Source organism: Callithrix jacchus, chromosome 4 (assembly GCF_049354715.1).
Source record: "Callithrix jacchus isolate 240 chromosome 4, calJac240_pri, whole genome shotgun sequence".
NCBI lineage: Eukaryota > Metazoa > Chordata > Mammalia > Primates > Cebidae > Callithrix > Callithrix jacchus.
The window spans coordinates 9291790-9314892 of NC_133505.1; the positions used below are offsets into that span (position 1 = coordinate 9291790).

A 23103-nucleotide genomic window follows, 5' to 3' on the forward strand; every position below is an offset into this window, starting at 1 on the left:
TTATACTTAGAACAGTGCCTGGCATAGGGTAAATGCTCGATTGCTACATCTATTATTAGGGCAGGCCGCTGGCTGTGACTGCAGAGCAGGTCCTGGACATTTCCAGGTAGGATCAGGAAGAAAGAAAATGTTTTTTAGTCTCACTTCCTCTCATACTTTCCTCTTTACTATTCAAAAATTATTTTGATTTAGCACAATCTAGAAAAGACACCTATTAATAGTCCAAGGGACTTTTGTGTTTTAAATATGATAATTGCAGCCAACCAGGTAAGTATTTGTCTTATAATCTTTAGACTTTGTTTTTTCTGAGATGAAGTTTTACTCTGTCACCCAAGCTGGAGTGCAATGGCACCATCTCAGCTCACTGCAACATCTGTCTCTCGGGTTCAAGCGATTCTCCTGCCTCAGCCTCCCGAGCAGCTGGGATTTCAGGTGTGCACCACCACACCCGGCTAATGTTTGTATTTTTGGTGGAGATGAGGTTTCACCAGAGATCTGACCTCAGGAGATCCGCCCACCTCGGCCTCCCAAAGTGCTGGGATGACAGGCATGAACCACCAGGGCTGGACAATCTTAAGACTCTTAACAACTCTGTTTGAAGCCCTACATTCTAGAAAACAATCAAAGTGGGTGGCTTGGTCAGCTTCTCCACAGAAACAAAAAGCCATCTGAATGAGAGGAAATGAAGACACTATAGCTGCCTTTTCCCTGCAAGAATTTCTCATCCCACACCCAAAATAAGAACTGCTGTCCCTGCATCACGTTGTGGGGAAATGGAGACACGGCTTGTGGACGGAATTAACAATTATTCATCCAAAGTAGTTTTGCAACGTTCTATGTTGGGGGAAAAAAGAAGGTCACTATTTCTCTTACTTCCACCCCATCGAGATTATCCCCCAACCTGATATTTCTTAATCTACGTTTATTTTCCAGGTCATTAATTTGATTTCTCAATGTTTTATGGTCTTTAAAAGTCCCAGTGAAAACAGCATCATTAGCATTAATCATTGTTTTCACTTCTCCCTTATTTTTTTCTCCTGCCATCTTGTTTTCTTTTTCAAATCCTTTTTCCATCACTATTTTTGAATAGTGTCTGACCTCTTTGCATCAACCCAAACTAATCCAACTTCATAAATCAGTTTTATGTCTCCCAAGGGAGACAAATGGAAAAGCAGACAAGCCTATTTCCTGGATTATAAAAGTGAAAAGAATAGCAACATTGCAGCATATTTTTATCTTTGCAGTGATTCTCGTGAAAAACAACAAACCAGGCTACCAACGAAACATGTAACATTGCAAATAAAAAGTAGAAGGCGTCCGAAGTGTATCATGCTACCGACACCCAGCTGCCTGCCACCCAGCTTCTCCTTAGCTACCCTGAGTGTTTTTGAGCTGAACCATTAAACATACTCTGCTCTTGTTATAAATATAGAGGGCCTTTCTTTGCCTCTATTTTAGGCAGATCTGATCTCCCAGAATACTGAAACGCCGAGGTAAATTACAGATAGAAATTCAGAAGAAAGAAAAATGAGAAGAAAAGCTGAACTCTTCGGGGAACTTCACCGGCCCATTATCTGAACCCTAAGTTAAATTAGTTCAAGTGAATGTGCTTCATCCCTAACATGACGCTTAGTTGTATGGCTCAGAGCCTCAGGCTGAGGGGAGTATGTACACATTTGTTGAGTTACTATGTCTAGGTACCTACAAATCTTGGGCCACCTAGCTAAGAATAAGCTTCCTTGGATTTTCTTTTATTTATTTATTTAGTTAGTTATTGAGACGGAGTTTTTGCTCTTGTTACCCAGGCTGGAGTGCAATGGCGCGATCTCAGCCCACCGCAACCTCCACCTCCCGGGTTCAAGTGATTCTCCTGCCACCCGCCTTGGTTTCCCAAAGCGCTGGGATTGTAAGCGTGAGCCCACCACACCCAGCCAGACTTTCTTTAAGACGCTTTCAACTCTGAAATTGCCTGTAACTCTCCATTATTCTTATTGCCTGGTATCCAAGCAGCCCTGAGTCTCTTAACACTCAACTGGATGCTGTCGTTCCAAGTTCTTTTCACTCTTCACAGTATCAACTCAGGCTCTAACCCATTTATCCCTAGTGCTCCATTATTGGAATGCTAAGCTTGTGGAGTTATTTATATCCTACAGCTCAGGGTCATCCCCAGGATCTGATTTTTCACAAAAAAGCTGCAACCTCTGGCATAAATGAGTTAATATGCATTGGTCCCAGAGGTACAGGTACAGGAAGGCAGAATGAACTTCTTTTCACTAGGATTAATCAACTTGTCTTTGTAGGGTTAGTTTAAACATTTTTCCTTCTTTTCTTAAAAAAAAAAAAAGCCCTTTATAGTTTAAAGCTCATTATTATTGTTTTAGTAATTTAAATGTCAAGGACCTGAAAAATTTTAAAACATATGTAATGGTATATAAAATAAGGACTTATTATAGGAATTGAAGAATGACTGTTCATTAGGAAGTTTATCAACATAATGTATTCCACTAATAAATTAAGAAGAAAAATATAGGATTATACCAATATATGACAAAAAAGCAATTGGTATAATTTGGTAAGTATTTGTTGTAAAATTTCTAAGTAAAAGAATAGAAGGAAATTTCTAAGCAAGATATTCATCAGAAACCAACAAATAATGAAATACTAAAGAAATTCCCATTAAAATCAGAAACAAGATGGAGCTGCCCCATATTATCACCTATTATTTGAAAAGTATTTTGGAAGCAGCTAGAAATGGTGGAGGCATGGCACCAGAAAAGGGGGGAGCTTTGCAAAGCTGGGCCCCAAGAAATATGCATGGAGACTGCCCTCAGATCCTGGGCTGAGAACTGGGAAGCACATGTACAGGGCCTGATTCTGTGAAACCTGCCACCAGGAGGCTGAGAGCTGGACAGAGATTAGAGATCATGCAGAGTTTGGAGGGATTGGGATTATGGCCCATCCAGAGTGGAGAACCCTTGCTAAAAATGTAAGACATTAGATTGAGACCCTAGAAAAGCCCCACCTTATGAGTAAGCCCCATGTTCTAGGGTCAGTGCCAGACCCTAGGGCTCAGGCCAAACTAGAACTAGACCCTTCTAACAAAGCCTAAGACACATCTGATCAGATCAGTATCTACCAGTTACGTAAATACTTCCCAAACCAAAACTCAACATTCTTTAAAGGAAGACAACATAGTCAATCATCCCTAAAATGTATCATCTACAATGCCTGGCACGCAATAGAAAATTACTAGACCTGCTAAGAACAGACAGTGTGATCCATCACTGATAGGGAAAAAAAGGGAAATGTGCTCTGAAATGATGCAGATATTAGGATTAGCAAAGATTTACAAACATCTATTATACGTATGTTTAAAGATCAGAAATAAAACATGAACAAATAAGAATTAAGAGATGAGGGATCCAGGTAAAAATGTTCAACTATAAAAAAGAGCCAATGGAAATAAAGGAGCTGAAAAATCTGAAATAGATTTCAAGAGAGGCTTCATAGAAAAGTCGACACTACAGATCAAGTGTCAGTGACCCAGAAGACATTTTCCAAATTGATGAAGACAGAGAAGATTGAAATAAAAATGAACGAAACCCCAGCGACCTGTGGGACAATATAAAAGTAGTCTAGCATATTGTAAATGGAGGGACAGGACAGAAGAGAGAATAGGAGGAAATTTTAAGGAATAGTAGAATTTCCCAAAATTGACGAAAGATACCAATCATCAAGAAAACTATACACAGACCATCAGAATCCCTTGCTTAAAACAAAGTTAAAAGATAAAATTGTAAAGTATTTAGAGGGGAAAAAAGACACATGACATCACAAGGAACAAAGATAAGGCTGATGAATTACTGGTTTAAAAAACAAGGAAGACAGAAAACAATGGAATAATGTCTGTAAAACAGACAGAGAACGCTGCCAACCTAGAATTCCACAGCCAATACAAATATGCTTTATAAATATCCTTTAAAAGTATCCTTTATAAACAAGGTTTAAATAAATTTCTGGATCAAAGAAAGCTCAGACAGTTTATAACCAGCAGACCCTCACTTCAAGAAATGCTAAAGGAAGTTCTTCAGCTTGAAGGGAACTGATAACAGATGAAAACTTAGTTATTCAGAAAGAAATGAATACCACCAGTTATAGTAAATATATTCACTGTCACCCAGGCTGGAGTGCAATGGCCCAATCTTGGGTCAGCTCACTGCAACTTCTGCCTCCTGGGTTTGAGACTCTCCTGCCTCAGCCTACTGAGTAGCTGGGATTACAGGTGCCTGCCACCATGCTCAATTAATTTTTGTATTTTTAGTAGAGATGGATTTTGCCATGTTGGCCAGGCTGGTCTCGAACTCCTGACCTCACGTGATCTACCCACCTCAGCCTCCCAAAGTGCTGGGATTACAGGCATGAGCCACAGTGCCCGGCCTGTACATTTTATTCTATATAAATTTTGCCTAAATTAAAAATAAAACATTAAAAAATCATAATGAACATAACCAAATCACAAGTAGTGGATTTTAAGCTTCAGGAGAAATGTATTCCGAATATCACATGAAAGGATAAAGATATAAAATATGAAATAAATATTGGGAGATAAATAATATATCCAGAAGTAACAAAATCCTTTTCATAGAATTTCTAAGTTAACTGAATAAAAAGATTAAATAAGAGTCAGTATTTCAGAAAAGTTGTTTTTTTTTCTCAATTTTGAAGAAAAACATTAGTTCTCAGTCTAAAAGCATGTATAGAAAGAATGATAAATAGGATAAATAACTTTTTTTCAATATAACCTCTTGCCAGATGTGCTGTGCCAGAATTTCAAAGAAAATCCAGAAAGCTTCAAGAAAGAAACATATAAACCTACAAGAAACCAGAATCAGATTTGCTTTAAAGTAATGAAGGAAAACAACTTGGAGCCAAGAATTCTATACCCAGCCAAATTATTTTTCAAGTGTGAGGGTAAAGATAATATACTTATGCACAAAGATAGCCATTGAAGAGTGTTTTTTGTGTCTGTTTTTTGCCTGATGAAAAATTTCCAGCTTTTATTTTTCTTTAAGTTCTGGGATACATGCGCAGAACATGCAGGTTTGTTACATAGGTACACATGTGCCATGGTGGTTTTGCTGTACCCATCAACCCATCATCTAGGTTTAAAGCCTCACATGTATTAGGCCTTTGCCTTAATGCTCTCCCTCCCCTTGTCCTCCACCCCCTGACAGGCCCTGGTGTGTGATGTTCCTCTCCCCCCGTGTCCATGTGTTCTCATTGTTCAACTCCCACTTATGAGTGAGAACAGCCGTGTTTGGTTTTTGTTCTTGTGTCAGTTTGCTGAGGATAATGGTTTCCAGCTTCATCCATGTCCCTGCAAAGGACATGAACTCGTTCTTTCTTATGGCTGCATAGTATTCCATGGTGTATATGTGCCACATTTTCTTTATCCAGTCTATCATTGATGGGCATTTGGGTTGGTTCCAAGTCTTTGCTATTGCAAATAGTGCTGCAATAAACATACATGTGCATGTGTCTTTGTTATTTTTTTTACAGCTAAAATTCAGAAATAGCATAGACAATCAATAGTGGAATGCGGCATATAAAGCATGGCTTATTCAAATAACACTACACCAAGGATAATTAAATAAAAGAATTAGATCTACAGAAGCTCTACCTAAAAGCAATTCGTAAAAGAGTATTATGCCCTTTTACGATGATAATGGGCTCTTTTATGATGCGCTCTGTGTAAACTGAAATTATCATCATTACCATCAACATCACCATCAGAGCAAACACTCAGTTCTCTCTATGCACTAGGTATGGTGTTAAGCAGTCTCTCTGTTTTATCTCATTTAATCATCACAAACACTGTGAAGTAAGGTATACTTATCACCATCTTACAAATGAGAGCACTGAAGTGCAGAGAGGTTAGATAATTTGCCCCAGGTCATCCAGTAAGTGACAGGCCTGGAATGTGAATGCAGGTAGTTCAGACTGAATGGTATGGTGCCACTCAAAACAATGCCATGTACTCATCTGATGTAGCAAAAGTAGGAAAATGTGAACAGGAAATCTGCCAGCTTCAGTATAGTGCTTGCCTCTGGGAGGGAAGAAAAGGGAGCTAGATGAGGAAGACATACTCTTTTTATCTGTAATGTTTTATTAAAAACACTGAATGCAACTGTGGCAAAATATTTCGATGTTGAATCAGGATTCTGAGTATATGGAGGATCTGTATATTATCCCCTGTGATTTTCTGCATGAGTAAAATCTTTTAAGTCAAAATAAAATACTATGTGGTTAGTGTCTCTCCAACTTCACTTGTATCCTTACAGTGAGACAAAGGTGAAAGATTAGTGAATAAGGTCATTGTTTTAAAAAGACTCCATAAAAGAGAAACGCAAGTGTCATGACCCATGATTCTGTAAAGAGTCATAATTCTAATGCCATTTCACAGTGTAAAATATCATCTTCATCTCAGACCAAGATGGCAGTTCTCAAATTCATTAGGTTCGTCACAGTGTTATAAATCCTATCAGCCAATATTTCATCAGAGTTGAGAGCACAATTCTTGCACTATCTTCTTTTCCCCTTTTGTTGTGAATTTGCCTTTGAAATTTGAGCATCTGATGTTTTGTTCCAATGAATGCCACAGCCAGGATCTCTAAATGATTTGCTCTTATATTTCAAATGCAGAGTTTTACCAGGCAATCGATATTATTGTTAACAATGTAAATCAATCATTACCATTATATTTTATTCACTCAAACCTACCAGCGGGACCATATTATTAAAATTTCACTTTTGTACATTTCTCAAGTGGAGGTGACATTTTAAGAATCAACTACATAATTAGTATTTTTTCCTTTTTTTTGAGATGGAGTCTTGCTCTGTCACCTAGGCTAGAGTGCAGTGGCACAATCTCGGCTCACTGCAACCTCTGCCTCCCAGGTTCAAGAGATTCTCCTGCCTAAGCCTCCTAAGTAGCTGGGACTATAGGCATGTGCCACCATGTCTGACTAACGTTTTTGTATTTTTAGCAGAGACGGGGTTTCACCCTGTTAGCCAGGTCTCGATCTCCTGACCTTGTGATCTACCTGGCTTGGCCTCCCAATGTGCTGGGATTATAGGCGTGAGCCACTGCGCCTGACCAGTATTCTTACTGGGTGAGTTCTCAGAGGGTGGGTGGTAAATCTGTCAGGAAATACCTGCTTTCCTTCAACAAATTTCTAGTGCTTTGTGTTAAATGCTTTGTGTTAAATTAACTCTCTTCTAAAAGGGAGTGAATACAAAGATATATAATACGATCCATATTTTCCAGTTAGAAGAGAGATGACATTCGCACAAAAAACCGTGATGCAAACTAGAAAATATAAAATGCCTAAGAGATAATACAGGTCAAGGGCTTGTGGAAATAAAAGATGGGAGAACTTCCTGGCAGTGGAGAGCTGAGAGTAGGTTATCAGGAAAGAATTCTTAGTGGTTGTGTTAGGCCGTTCTTGCATTGCTATAAAGAAATAGCTGAGGCTGGGTAATTTACAAAGAAAAGGGATTTAATTGGCTCGTGGTTCTGCAGGCTTTACAGGAAGCATGGTGCCAGCATCCTTTCAACTTCTGGGGAGGCCTCGGGGAGCTTTTGCATGGTGGACGGTAAAGGGCGAGCAGGCACGTCACAAAGCCAGAGCAGGAGTAAGAAGTGGGGAAGGTGCCACACACTTTCAAACAACCAGATCATTCAAAAACTTACACACTATTGCAAGGACAGCACCAAGCCACGAACGATCCACCCCCACAACCCAGTACCTCCCACCAGGCCACACCTCCAACACTGAGAATTACAATTCAGTGGTAGTGATGTTTAGTGCGGCTTTTTCTCTTTTTTTAAATTTGTTTGAGACAGGGTCGCACTCTGTTGCCCAGGCTGAAGTGCAGTGGAATGATCACGGCTCACTGCAGCCTTGACGTCGGAGGCTCTGGTGATCCTCCCACCCAGCCTCCCTAGTATCCAGAATCATAGGTGTGTACCACGACACCTGGCTAGTTTTTTCATTTTGTAGAGATGGTTTCGCCATGTTGCTCAGTCTGGTCTCAAACTCCTGAACTCAAGCAATCCCCGCTGCCTCAGCCTCCCAAAGTGCTGGGATTACAGGTGTAAACCATCACACCCAGCCCTAATGAGTAGCCACAGTTTCAATAGCTTGTCAGAGGGAGGGAGATACCAGGGCATTTATGGAGAAGCATAGCTGTGTTGGCTGGAGACCTGGAAATGTGAAGGTCCTGTGAAAACAGGCTAAAACAGAAAGTAAGAGTGGCGTGGAATTGTGTGAAACGCTTTTGGCTGAAAGTTGTCAAAATGCTGACGTCACAGATTTAACGTGAGGAACTTGACGACATTCTCTAACAGGCTCTCCAGAGGTAGGCTGGGTTTGTGAGTTAGTTGCTTCGGCAGCTTGGGGATGCCGTGAAGGACACAGGCTCTTCCCATCTCTCTGCTCATCCATCCTTGGGGTTGGCTTACTTCCAGGATTCACAGCCGAACGTGGAACATCCAGTGACAGATGTGGCCTCTCCCTGTGACTTTCCAGAGCAAGGAAATGTTTGCAGAAGCACTTCTCACATTTCATTGGCCAGAGCTGAGTTGTAGGACATGTCTGAAGCAATCACTGATGAGTGGTTCTGGATTATTCTTAGACTGATCAAGGCTTCCCTTCCCCCACAAGATGCGTTTCTGTATGTAGGATACGTGCATATAGAACAATGAAAGGTTAAAGGAACAATTCCTTTATTCAGCATGTAGCTGAACAAGCATTCTTCTTTTTTTTTTTAGACACAGTCTAGCTCTGTTGCTCAGGCTGAAGTACAGTGGTACAATATTAGCTCACTGCAACCTCCGCCTCCCAGGTTCAAGGAATTCTCCTGCCTTAGCCTCCTGTGTAGCTGGGATTACAGGCTCGCACCATCACACCTGGCTCATTTTTGTATTTTTAGTAGAGACAGGGTTTCACCATGTTGGTCAGATTGGTCTCGAACTCCTAACCTTGTGATCCGCCTGCCTCGGCCTCCCAAAATGCTGAGATTGCAGGTGTGGGCCACCACACGTGGCCGCTGAGCAAGCATTCTTATAGGTGAAAGGAACAAGTAAACTAGATGAGTGCTGGATGAGCAACCAGTAATATCCACTATAAAGACCAATAGTCATCACATGCCTTCTATGCTCAGGCACAGGTTTGCTCTGATTTTGAGTTTGTCTAACACATATGTGGACGTAGATAAGTAAGAACCTTTGCAAGGGCCAGGCTGAGATGTCTGCACTTTACCCTGTAGGATTCTGAGGCGTGTACTGATAATAATCAGAGTATGCTATTTAGAGGCCGTGGAGAAAGAAATCATGGAAATGGAAAGATTGTACACGTCCCCGAAAGTAGCATGACTTCTTGTCAAAAATAAGATGTCAGATTTTCACTAGCTTTCCCTTCTCTTTGATTCTGGTAGCACCTCTTTTCTGCCATCCTTTTCCCTGCATTTGGTCAATTTGACTAAACGTGACATCATGTGGAGCAAATCTGAAGTGTGACTGGATGAACTAGAGGTACATAACCAGCAGAGGCTCATGCTGCTCAGAATGGCACTGTTGAAAAGCAAGAGTCGCTTTCTTTTTTTTTTTTTGAGACGGAGTCTCGCTCTGTCACCCAGGCTGGAGGGCAGTCGCGCTATCTCAGCTCACTGCAACCTCCACCTTCCTGCTTCAAGCAATTCTCCTGCCTCAGCCTCCTGAGTAGCTGGGACTACAGATGTGTGCCACCATACCCAAATTTTATTTATTTATTTATTTTAGTAGAGATGGGGTTTCTATATTGGCCAGGCTGCTCTCAAACACCTGACCTAGTGATCCTCCTGCCTCGGCCTCCCAAAATGCTGAGATTATAGGCATGAGCCACTGCAAGAGTCATGTTCTATGCCTCTGGCTTAGAGGTGAGTTCTGGAATGTGCTTTTATGGTATTCCTGGTGTGTTTAGTTCCCCTGAGGTGAGCTTCCATTTCTCTCTACAGTCTCCGAGCCCAGTCTCTGCAACTCTGATCATCCCAGTTCATTACCATCCACTTGTTTTCTCTTGCTATTAAGACTTGCCCAAGGATATCCTGGGGCCCTTTCAGGTAACTTTCAGGGTATCTCTCTTGCATTGGGCTTTTCAGTATGCCATTTTGCTGCTTCATCCAGTCATACAATATCCTTACTCCTATACATCAGAGGAAGTGAGAGTATCTAAATGTATTTTTATTTCTTAACCTAATCTCTGAACTTTGAAAATCAATATTTTTCACTTCTAACAAAATAGACATTAAAAGGGTCCAAATTTAGAGCTTGAGTCAGTAAAAATGCTCAAATATCGAAGGATAGAAAAGGCCTCCAGAACTCATGCTGTAAACTCATCTCTGAGGTGAGGAGTAATTGTGTTAAAATAGTAGGAGTGCACTGACTACATCTCCCTTCCCTTCCAGGCAACCTGTGAGAAGTGCCTTCTCTTCTCCATTCCTCTCTTCTCTAGTGGCTCCTGCCCTGGGCCGATTCCAACTGGGAGGGCACCACCGGTAGCCTCCCAAAAAGAAAAAGAGAAGGAAGTGGAGCTCCACCCCAGGTCTATAAGGAACACTCTCCACTCCTCTCCACGTCCCCTAGCAATTGCACAAGTGTGTGCTTGGTTGCTCCAAGGGGTAAAACTGGGACAGGAGGACGAGAGAGAAACAGAGGACTAAACCCTAAGCAGATGAAATGAAGCTTCACCTGGGAACTAGGAGCCTTGTCCCGGACAAGGTCCGTCTTCAGGATTCGCTCATGTAGGATGACTCCCTACACCGTCCCCTCTCAGACTCCTCAGCAGTCTTTGCCCAGACCCAGCAGCAGCTGGAGCAGGAGGGACTCCCTCTAGCTCAGCCCATCAGGTGGACAGGTCACGCCCGGTGGGTAGTAGGTTCCTGTCACCCCATATCGAAGTTTTGAACGTATTTCCCACAAAGGGAGGTGGTACACAGGAAAGGCAGGTTTGTTGTGTTTCTGAGATTGGACTGTACTTAAAAGGTACGTAGAGTCTAGAAATGGAAACCCACAGAGTCAGATCCACTGTCCCAAACCACGCAGCGTGTCAGATGCAGATCCAGAACCGGCAACCGCTCTCTCAGCTCCTAAATCAGGGCTCCTTTGTCATTACCCCATTATGAGGGAACTGGGTGTTTAGATGGAATCTGAGGCCCTGAGCACCTCTGCTTATGTAATTCACAGGACATTTCACACTAACAACTCTGCTGACATTAATACGGGACATCCCGTACCGAACTGTTACAATCTTCCTTGGTCCTCCTTTTCCCCTAAATGCCTCTAGCAGGTCTTCTTCGTATTGAACAAACATGGATCTTGCCGATGTCATGGATTTTGTCAATAGGAACTGAAAATGTGCTGGCTTTTTAAAATCATCTCTAACAGCTTTCTTAATTAACCTGCTGGTAGAGTCAACAGCACCGTTCCCTGCTCACTGTTTGCTCCGGCCACCGCAGTCAGTACGCTCTTCGAGGACACTTGCCCGAGGTGGTTTTGTTTTCCAAAACGAAAGGAAAAAAAAAAACTCGCGGCTGCAGTGCGTCTGACTTAATTGCTAAAACTTCCCTCTGATTAAACAATCAGTTGCTGCGAGTAACATCTCTTCCTTAACTAATAACTTTAATGAGAGCAACCACGAGTTATAAAAGTGTACCTTTTCTCTTGACTTGGTTACCTCTCTACAAAACCAGGGGTCAGCAAGTCACTTTCTTAGGTTTGCATCTGATGGGAGGTAGGGTCTCGGAACTCTACGTATACATTTCGTGCTCCTTAAACCAGTCTGTTGTGGCTGAAGTCAGTCTGTTGATTCTATCTCTCTTTTTTTTTTTTGAGATGGAGTCTCGCTCTGTTGCCCAGGCTGGACTGCACTGGCGCAATCTTGGCTCACTGCAATCCACCTCCTGGGATCAATCAATTCTCCTGCCTCAGCCTCCCAAGTATCGGGGATTACAGGTGCACGCCACCACACCCAGCTAATTTTTGTATTTTTAATAGAGACGGGATTTCACTGTGCTGGTCAGGCTGGTCTCGAACAACTGACCTTGTGATCTACCCTCCTCGGCCTCCCAGAGTACTGGGATTCGAGGTGTGAGTCCCTGCGCCCAGCCTGGGTTCTGTCTCTATTATTTCCCAGACATACAAGATGAACAAGAGGCAACAACAGGATCCTGATGGTCGGAGACCTCATCTTGAGAGAAAAGTTAAAGATGCTGTGTGCCAGCTTTAAGATGAAATGTCGATTCCCTAAGAAAACACAAATCCTTCATTCCAAAAAGTTAAATGGGATAGTGCAGTTACTGTAAAAAAGAAAAGAAAAGAAAAAAACAGCTGTTTAAATTTAAGGCATCAAAACACATCCAATTCAGGCCTTTTCTCTGCCGCTGTACTCACAGCCTTTTCATCTGATTAAGAAGAAAATAAAACTTCCCTGCACTGTGGGCTCTTATGTCAGTATTTTTCTCATGGGGTAGACGTCGGTTAAAGACTATGTTGGGCTCAGTCACGGGGAGAAGCTCCTTAAATGACTGACTTCAGCTGCATTATTGCCAGGTAGTGATGGTCTCGTGTTTGATGACACATACTCAGAGGACGATTGTGCAAGCCACGGTGATGTTTTTCTGGGTTGTTTTGCTGCCCCATGCATCAGCCGACTGCTCTGCCCACACTGCCATGCAAAGCTGCCCTTTCTCTTTTTTGAAAATCACTCAGCTCCACCCACACTTCTGTGAGGCCTCAGGATGGACACTCTCACGCCAGCCCTCTGGGCAGCCTGTGGTTGACCCTCACTTTTACATCCAAGAGGAGAGAAAGCAAGAAGGACCACTCACAGCATGTGGCCACCATTTGTGGCCAGGAGGTTGCTGGGTGGGTGGTGGTGACCAGCACTCATCCTTTCTGTCATGAAGATGGACACCCCCTACCCACATACTACACAAATTTCCCACAGACTCAGCTGAAAAGTTGGATCCTGGCAGATGACTTCCAACCAGTGATGGCCTCTGCTTAATGGGATGCTGACTGACACAAGTTTTGCTTCTCAGGGTGAGATTTCCTCATCCTTCATCTCCTCCTTTTGTTATAGGAAGGGGGTCTGGCTCCAGACTCCAAGAGAGGGCTTTTGGGTCTCGTGCAAGAAAGAATCTAGGGCAAGTCCATAGAGTAAGGTGTAAGCAAGTTTATTAAGAAAGTAAAGGAGTAAGGCCGGGCGCGGTGGCTCAAGCCTGTAATCCCAGCACTTCGGGAGGCCGAGACGGGTGGATCACGAGGTCAAGAGATCGAGACCATCCTGGTCAACATGGTGAAACCCCGTCTCTACTAAAAATACAAAAAATTAGCTGGGCATGGTGGCGCGTGCCTGTAGTCCCAGCTACTCAGGAGGCTGAGGCAGGAGAATTGCCTGAACCCAGGAGGCGGAGGTTGCGGTGAGCCGAGATAGCGCCGTTGCACTCTAGCCTGGGTAACAAGAGCGAAACTCCGTCTCAAAAAAGAAGAAAAGAAAGTAAAGGAGTAAAAGAAGGGCTGCTCCATAGACAGAGCAGCCGCGAGGGCTTCTGGTTGCCCATTTATGGCTATTTCTTGATTAGATGCTAAACAAGGAGTGGATTATTCATGCCTCCCGTTTCTAGACTACATAGGGTGACTTCCTGACATTGCCATGGCATTTGTAAACTGTCATGGCACTGGTGGAGTGTAGCAGTGAGGACGACCTGAGGTCACTGTCATTGCCGTCTTCGTTTTGGTGGGATTTGGCAGCTTCTTTACTGTAACCTATTTTTATCGGCAAGGTCTTTATGACCTGTATGTTGTGCCAACCTCATATTTTACCCTGTGACTTAGAATACCTTAACCGACTGGGAATGCGGGCCAGTATGTAGGTCTCAGCTCCTATTCGAGATGGAGTTGCTCTGTTTCAAATGCCTCTGACACATTCTCTTACTGTTGCTAGTTAGAATTGTTTTACCCTTTATTTTCATTTATTTATTTTTATTACTTATTTATTTATTTTTGAGAAGGAGCCTCATCCTGTCACCCAGGCTGGAGTGCAATGGCATGGTCTCAGCTCACTGCAACCTCTGCATCCCAGGTTCAAGCAATTCTCCTGCCTCAGCCTCCTGAGTAGCTGGTGCTACTGGCATGTACCACCACAACTGGCTAATTTTTGTATTTTTATTAGAGACAGGATTTCACTGTGTTGGCCAGACTGGTCTCGAACTCCTGACCTCATGATCTGCCTGACTCGGCAAACCAAAGTGGAGGTGTCCCTTGCTCTGGAAAGAATCACTTTACTGTAAAGTAAATGAGAAGTTCACAAAGTACTCAGCTGACGGACTAGAGTGGACTGACGGGGTTCTGTCGGCAGGGAAAGACCCTAAGTGTCCTGAAAGGGGAACTCACCATGATGTCAAGGAGGGTATGAAGTGTCATCCACCCACTGAGGTAGTTTTGACTCAGGGTGTGGCTGGCCCTGCAAAGTCCTCCAAGCCCAGGCAGTGACAAGTTGTTGGGGGAAATGGCTTGGTGAAGAAAGAAAACCCAAGGGCTGTGGACATTCAGAGCCAGTCGAATCCTCCCCTGAAGAACCGCTCAGGGCAAAGATTTAAGCCGGCGGTGGTATTGTCACAGGAGAGGAGGCCGCACTGAACTGTCACGTGCGGGTCTGCAGTGAGGTTGTGACAAGGGTGGAAGCAGCTCCTACCTCGCAGACTGCTCACAGATGTCCGTGTTCTCTCCACAAGGCGTTATTACCAGAACTGAGTGATCTGGGTAACAGAGAGGGGGACTGGGTACTCTGACAATCTCCGCAAGCTCAAGTCAGGTTTAATTTGAAAAAGGAAAGCATGTGGCTCTATTTGCAGCCAGGGTGGGACCCCATTCAGGCTAATTTAGAACCAAGAGACCACAGAATTAATTTAGTTCTTATTTTGCAGAGAAAAACTAATCAAATCCAGATTAATCTCCTCCCATCACAAAGCAGTGGGGTGAATTTGTACAGAACTGCAAACCTAGAGTCTTTTCCATTGTCAAAACTTGTAACTCCTCCTCCTAAATGCAATCCTTTTTTTTTTTTTTAACTTAAATTCTCTGAGATTTAGGAGGGTGCAATCTTTAGCTCCTGCTTTGGAGTTTAGAGGCTAAGCCTGAATTTCCAGTCTGCCGCTTTGGGACAGATGTTGTTAGGTTTCTTCTAGCCTCCATTACTGGGACAGCCTACAGGTTTCTGGATGAGATGACTATAGACCTGAATCTCTATTTTTGACCTTAAGCCTGGACCTTTCTCCTGAACTCTGCTCCTTGACCAATGCTGCAGTGCCCCTCCCCCCCCTTTTTTTTTGAGATGGAGTCTTGCTCTGTTGCCCAGGCTGGAGTGCAGTGGCAGGTTCCAGCGACTCTCCTGCCTCAGCCTCCCAAGTAGCTTGGATTATAGGTATCCACTGCCACGCCTGGCTAATTTTTGTACTTTGAGTAGAGATGGGGTTTCACCATGTTGACCAGGCTGATCTTGAACTCCCAACCTCAAGTGATCGGCCTGCCTTGGCCTCCCAAAGTGCTGGGATTATAGGCCCCGCCCCAATGCTACATTTCTATTGGATGACCCACAGGCACTTCAAAATCAACACGGTCAAAACTAACATGTTAGTCTGTCTCCACCCAACCAGCCACCTCTTCCCAGACAAGATCCTGTTACTCCTCTTGGCTTCTCTGGGGAATGGCACCACCAGCCTTTCTTCTCAGCCATACAGAGCCCTAGAGATTCCAGCTCCTAAAACATTTATTATTATTATTATTATTATTATTGACATGGAGTTTCCCTCTGTTACCCAGGCTGGAGTGCAGTGGTACTGTCTCAGCTCACTGCAACCTCCACCTCCCAGGTTCAAACCATTCTCCTGCCTCAGACTCCTAAGTAGCTGGGACAACTTGCGCCCGCCACCAAGTGTGGCTAATTTTTGCATTTTTAGTAGGAATGGGGCTTTGCCACATTGGCCAGGCTGGTCTCAAACTTCTGACCTCAGGTGATCTGCCCACCTTGGACCTTCTGAAGTGCTGGGATTACAGGTGTGAACCACCACACCGGGCCCTAAAAAACTATTTTATCTCCTTTTTTGCATTCCCATTGCTCCTGCAGTATTTTAGGACTCTCTCATCTGCCTGGAGTGCATTAGTCTCCTTGGTGGTCCTCTGACTTTTGATCCCATTCGAAATCGTTTTCCTCACTGCCACCGTGGTCTTTTGAAAACATAAATCTGATCATATTACTGCCTTCTACAGCTCTCTCTCTGCTGTCTGGATAAGCTCCACACCTCTTAGAGACTGAAGTGTAGCGTCCTCTCTTCGCTCATTTAGGCTTTGTTTCTGAGGGTCCACCAGCTCCCTCCTCTACCCTCCTTCCCAGCCTCTATGACCCAGCCACCACAAGCCCTTAGAGACCCTTTCACCGATCACCTCTTTTTTAGGCCCCCATTCTGTCATTATTGTTGCTGGAAAAGGGGTCCTGATTCAGACCCCAAGAGAGGAGGAGATGTTGCTTAAGAAAGAATTCCAGGCCGGGCGCGGTGGCTCAAGCCTGTAACCCCAGCACTTTGGGAGGCCGAGGCGGGTGGATCATGAGGTCAAGAGATCGAGACCATCCTGGTCAACATGGTGAAACCCCATCTCTACTAAAAACACAAAACATTAGCTGGGCATGGTGGCGCATGCCTGTAATCCCAGCTACTCAGGAGGCTGAGGCAGGAGAATTGCCTGAACCCAGGAGGCGGAGGTTGCGGTGAGCCGAGATCTCGCCATTGCACTCCAGCCTGGGTAACAAGAGCGAAACTCCATCTCAAAAAAAGAAAGAAAGAATTCTGAAGCCAGGCATGGTAGCTCATGCCTGTAATCCCAGCACTTTGGGAGGCCATGGCGGGTGGATCACCTGAGGTCAGGAGTTCTAGACCAGCCTGGCCAACATGGTGAAATTCTGTCTCTACTAAAAATACAAAAATCACCTGGGTGTGGTGGTGGGTGCCTATAATCCCAGCTACTCAGGAGGCTGAGTCAGGAGAATCACTTGAACACGGGAAGCAGAGGTTGTAGTAAGCTGAGATGGCACCACCACACTCCAACCTGGGAGACAAGAGGGAAACTCCATCTTAAAAAAAAAAAAAAAGAAAAAAAAGAAAGAATATCCAGGTGAGTCCACAGAGTAAAGTGAAAGCAAGCTTATTAGGAAAGTAAAGAAAGAGAAGAATGCCTACTCCACAGGCAGGGCAGTGGTGTGGGCTGCTCAACTCATTATACTTGCAGTTATTTCTTGATTATATTCTAAACAAGGGGTGATTATTCATCAGTTTTCCGGGAAAGTGGTGGGCAATTCCTGAAACTGAGGGTTCCTTCCCGCTTTAGACCAGATAGGGTAACTTCTCTATATTGCCATGGAATACCGAGAAACTGTCAGGGCACTGATGGGAGTGTCTTCCAGCATGCTAATATATTATAATTAACGTATAATGAGCAGTGAGGATGACCATCTTGGTTTGGGTGGGTGTTAGCCAGGTTCTTGACCTCACGCTGTTTTATCAGCAAGGTCGGTGTGACCTGTACCTTGTGCTGACCTCCTATCCCATCCTGTGACTTAGGACGCCTAACCTCCTGGGAATGCAGCCCAGTAGGTCTCAGCCTTATTTAACTCAGCCCCTATCCTAGATGAACTCGCTCTGGTTTAAGTCCTCTGTCATGATGAGTTGGCTGCCCCGGAAACGTCCTTCTGTTTTCAGCCTGGTGACTACTTAACAGCTTTGAAGGCTCAGTTCAAATGTCGTCTCCTCCTTGAAGCTTGCTCTAACCTCTCGTTTCCAGGGGGTGAAGAGAAGCACCCCAGCTTTTGTATTCCAGTGGAACCCCGTTTGGATTCCTATCCCAACGCTGCTAAAATTTCAGGGCAATTTTTCTTCCATGTCTATCTTCCCTCAATAGGACAGCATGATGGTAAAGAGCATGTCTTATTTATCTCTGATTTTCTAGTACCAAACACAGGGCCTGGCATACAGTAGGTACTTAATAAGCATTTATGGAAGGAAGGAAGGAAGGAAGGAAGGAAGGAAGGAAGGAAGGAAGGGAGGGAGGGAGGGAGGGAGGGAGGGAGGGAGGGAGGGAGGGAGGGAGGGAAGGAAAGGAAGGAAGGAAAGAAAGAAGGAAGGAAGGAGGGAGGGAGGGAGGGAGGAAAGCAGAAAGAAAGGGAGTGAAAAAGGAAGGAAGGGAGTGAGTAAAGGAGGAAAGAAGGAAAGAAGGGAGGGAGGGAAGGAAGAAAGAAAGGAAGGAAGGGAGGGAGGGAGGGAACGAGGGAGGGAGGGAGGGAGGGAACGAGGGAGGGAGGGAGGGAGGAAGGAAGGAAGGAAGGAAGGAAAAGGGACAGATGGAGGGAGAAAACCAGATATTGTTATAATGTATTATTGTTCCATTTTTTTTGAATTTTTATTACTTCCAGAAAGAAAGACAGGGTTAAATTTTTATCATAATTTCTATAAAATTTGTTCTATAGAAACTGTTTCTATAAAATAAAATGAACTTAACAACCAAAGACAGTTCAGAAATTCAATTAGTATTGTTAGAAAAAGGTACTTACTTATTTGTTCTCATATTGTATGATGTGGCCACTGGTGAGATATCTCAATCTTTTTTTTTTTTTTTTTGAGACAGAGTCTCACTCTGTCGCTCTAGCTGGAGTGCAGTTGTGCAATCTCGGCTCACTGTAACCTCCATCTCCCAGATTCAAGCGATTCTCCTGCCTCAGTCTCCTGAGTAGCTACACGTCACCATGCCTGGCTAATTTTTGTATTTTTAATCAGGGTTTCACCATGTTGGCCAGGATGGTCTTGATCTGACCTCATGATCTGCCTGCCTCGGCCTCCCACAGTTCTGGGATTACAGGCGTGAGCCACCATGCCTGGCCAAGGTATCTCAATCTTAAGACTAAAAAGGAAATCTATTGTAACTGTAATGGACATTGGCCATGCTTCTGGCTGTCCAGATGCCAAATTCCCCTATGTATAAGTCTTCTGGGGAGGCAGGGTCCTCTTCCTCTATAGTGGCTACAAAATGGGGTACCCATATTCCCAGCATGCCTTGCAGCCAGGGCACAGACCCATGTCTGCACAGCACTCACCAATTATATGTACCCATAAGGAGCAAGAGCTGGTGAGATTCAGATGTGAGAACAGAGAGTAATTCCTGGTGGTGACAATGGTACTAGCAATCTCTGAGTGCAGCACGGGCAGCCAGACAGAATACACTGACTGGTGGTGACCAACGGCACAGAGTGTCCTCACTGCCAGTCCTGCAGATTAATGTTAGCCAAGGATCAGGGGCACTGCATCCCATCGTTTCTGCCCAGTTCCCAAGCCTGCTCCTCCAGCTGTCCCAGTGGTTCTCTGAGCCAACTAACATATTTTCAATAATTTCCTTTCATGCTTACAGTTCTTTCTGTTGCAACTAACAAACCCAAATGATCCAGGAACTCTTTGGTGGTTCATAAACGCTTCTGGTTTTAGCTATCTGTGCCACCGGCGTGCATGGTTTACATGAGTCCAGTTGATAAAATAGGTAATTCACTGGTGAGTCAGTGGTTAGTACATTCTACATTATTAGAGGAATTTTTCTAGGCAGATTATTTACCACAAAAGCTCCATTAGGGCAGGTTTTCTTGCTTCAAATCACACCCTTCTGCTCACAGTGCCTGGTATATAATAAGTATTCAATCAACACTTGCTGAATGCTGAGTGGACTAATAACTTTTTAAATCCAAGAGACTATTGCCTACTTTTTACTATGTCAAAATGGTACTGTTAAGATAACCTAACGCAGGGAAGAAAACAAATTAGGTGGGTTTTAGCCTCTGCCTACTTGAGGAAGTGACTTGAGGAAGAACGCACTCAGAGCAAAGCTTGACAACCTTCTAACAACCCCTTCAACTCAACAACTATCATTGACCCTTTCCTGGAGGTGCTCACAGTCAAGTTGGGGTTCTTCCATTTGCTTTCTGTGACTCCTGGCCAAACTGTAATCACCGTCATTCTGAGTTTCCTTATTGATAAAAGAGAGACGATAATTTTTCCTTAAAGCATTGTTACCAAAATCAGAATGTTATCAACGCCCATTTCTTTTTGGCTTTATTATTCCTGTTTCTACTCTCAGAATCTTCTCCTGAATTCGGCTCAAAATACTCTGCATTATGCACTGAGTGAGTCATTTTGGTTAAAAATGAGGAAAAGGCATGTTTCTTTTTTTTTTTTTAATTAATTATTTTTTAATAAGGGGCTTTCCGGCAAAAACTGGAAAACCTGCTAGACAAATTCTAAAAGGCACGTTTCTAATCTCAAGGAATTGACATCATCATCAAGGAGACAGATAAGCCAAGGGATGAGTAATTGTGGTTAGAGCAGTGACAGGTACTGCTAAGAAAGTGCAAAGGATGGGCCGGGCGTGGTGGCTCATGCCTGTAACCCCAGCACTTCGGGAGGCCAAGGAGGGTAGGTCATGAGATCAGGAGACCAAGATCATCCTAGGCAACATGGTGAAACCCCATCTCTACTAAAAATAAAAATAAAAAAATTAGCTGGGCGTGGTGGCGTGTGGCTGTAATCCCAGCTACTTGGGAGGCTGAGGCAGGAGAATCACTTGAACCCGGGAGGTGGAGGTTGCAGTGAGCCAAGATCACACCACTGCACTCCAGCCTGGGTAACAGAGCAAGATTCCATCTTTAAAAAAAAAAAAAGAAAGAAAAAACGTGCAAAGGAAAGGCCATTAATGTCAGGAGAGGAGGCCATTGGGGAAGGACTCCTGGAGGACATATCTAGTCACAGAGAAGGACAGTCAGGGAAAAGAGAAAGAAATGGACCTCCAGGAAAAATGAACTTCATGAGCAAAGGCAAACACGGAAGACAGCATTTCAGTGTTTCTAGAAGGTGAAATTGAAGATGGGATTGGACGGAAACCAAGTCTGCAAAGGGAGGTGGGTCAGATCGTGGACAACCGTGTAAGTTAGATGAGAAACATGGGACTGAGGGTAATAGGGAGCCCTAGAGGATTGTACACAGGTAGGCATTTTCAAGACCTCAGTCTGGCCATAGTGTGGAGGATGAATATGGAACAGAGGTCAATTGGAGGTTATCACCCTGATCCAGGGGACTATTTTGGTGGCCCAAACTGGGAAAATGGTGGAAGAAATGAGATGAAGAAAAGCAACATTCTAAATATTCTAAGCAATATTTAGGAATCATTAACCATGTTATAAAAAGGTATGTTCATCTCCTCAGGGTTCACCTTTGTTCTTTTTCCTAAATATTGTCACGGTCTGAAGAGGTTGAACGATGTATGACAGTCACACGTATTCCCCACCCCCATCTTCAAATAGCATGGAATTACAGCCTATCAGATACCATGCCCAGCCCCAGATTATGACAGCATGGGTCCTCTCCATTCGAAGGTCACAAACGTAATGCAAAGGCCTCTAATACTTTTTCATGTCAGGTAACATTTTCGGCGTGGTGTGAATTATTCATCTTTCTGGAATTCCTTGTAAAATACTTTACATCTTTCAGACAATCCTACTTAGAAGTTGAAATGAATGTTTAGCTAGGATTTCTTTTCTTATTTTCACTGGACAGCCTGTATCCATTAAAATCAAATAGGAAGAAGGAAACAGGAAGGATATTAAGGTAAACACATGATAACATGGGCCAGAAATGTGGGGAATGGCTGCCTCATTCTGTCAAATAGAACTGAGGACAGACAGCTATTTCACAGGGATTTACAGTTCCCACCCCCAAGCAAATCTAATCTCATCCTGGTGTTCACAGGCTAGGCCAGCAGGGCAATAGCCTAAATTCAGAGCCCAGAGATACAGACATGCTGACTCTTCCCAGGAGGCCAGGTCAGGATGAGAATCAATATTTCGATAGCTCAAGATTAGGAAACACACATATCAAATCTTGTTCGCTAGGGAAACAAACATTCAAACCACAAGACATTCTGTGTCATGCACAGACTGATAGAGAAGAAATGTTTGGCTCAGCTGCAGAAATATACCCATTATTCTTGAATTCTCTGGACTAGCATAAATCGCGCAAAAAAATCATCAGGATAGGACTGAGACTGCTTAGAGGACTGCCGTGAACAAGATCTCAAAGGCCCCCGTGAGCTGCTTTCCAGGTAACAGGAAGGCAGAGAAGACCTCTAGGTTTATGTCGTCTTATGTTGTTTAGCAAAGTCACAGAAATCAGAAGGGGTAGAATTTGGCTTGGATGTAAAGCTGACTTTTCATAGATTTGACGGACCTCACCTGGGTTTCCCACTACTCAAGCCTTTGGAAAATCCAGACAACCCCAAAGTTAGTCCCAGCCAATTGGGTACCTTTTTCATTTGTATAAAAGGGAAAACACTGAAAGCGCAGCGTGATTCACATCAGTTCACACGCTGGAGCAGGCATGTGCACGTATAGCGGGTGTTGGGATAAAGGGTCCCATTCACCTTCCCCCCATCTTAAAAATAAGCAACTGCGGCCAGGTGCGGTGGCTCATGCCTGTAATCCCATCATTCTGGGAGGCTGAGGCAGTGAATCAACTGAGACCAGGAGTTTGAGACCACCCTGGCCAATGTCTCTACTAAAAATACAAAAATTAGCCAGGTATGGTGGAGGGTGCCTGTGACCCCAGCACTTTGGGAGGCTGAGGGGGGCAGATCACCTGAGGTTGGGAGTTCGAGACCAGCCTGACCAACATGGCAAAACCCCATCTCTACGAAACTACAAAAAATTAGCCGGGCATGGTTGCACATACCTATAATCCCAATTACTCTGGAGGCTGAGGCAAGAGAATAGTTTGAACCTGGGAGGCAGAAGTTGCATTGAGCCAAGATTGCTCCATTGCACTCCAGGCTGGGTGAAAAGAGCCAGACTCTATCTCAAAAAAAAAAAAAAGCAAATGGATTTATCAAAGGGATTTTTCTCTGAGAAAGATTATGTCTCCATG

At 43.9% G+C, this 23103-nt stretch overlaps 1 long non-coding RNA gene and 1 pseudogene across 1 annotated transcript in view; both read right to left on the reverse strand.

Moving 5' to 3' along the window:
- Window positions 1-23103, reverse strand: part of LOC128931695 (uncharacterized) — a 141573-nt gene that overhangs the window by 114756 nt on the left and 3714 nt on the right. The gene's annotated exons all lie outside the window — the stretch shown is intronic.
- On the reverse strand, window positions 20388-20436 carry LOC118153338 (U7 small nuclear RNA; annotated as a pseudogene).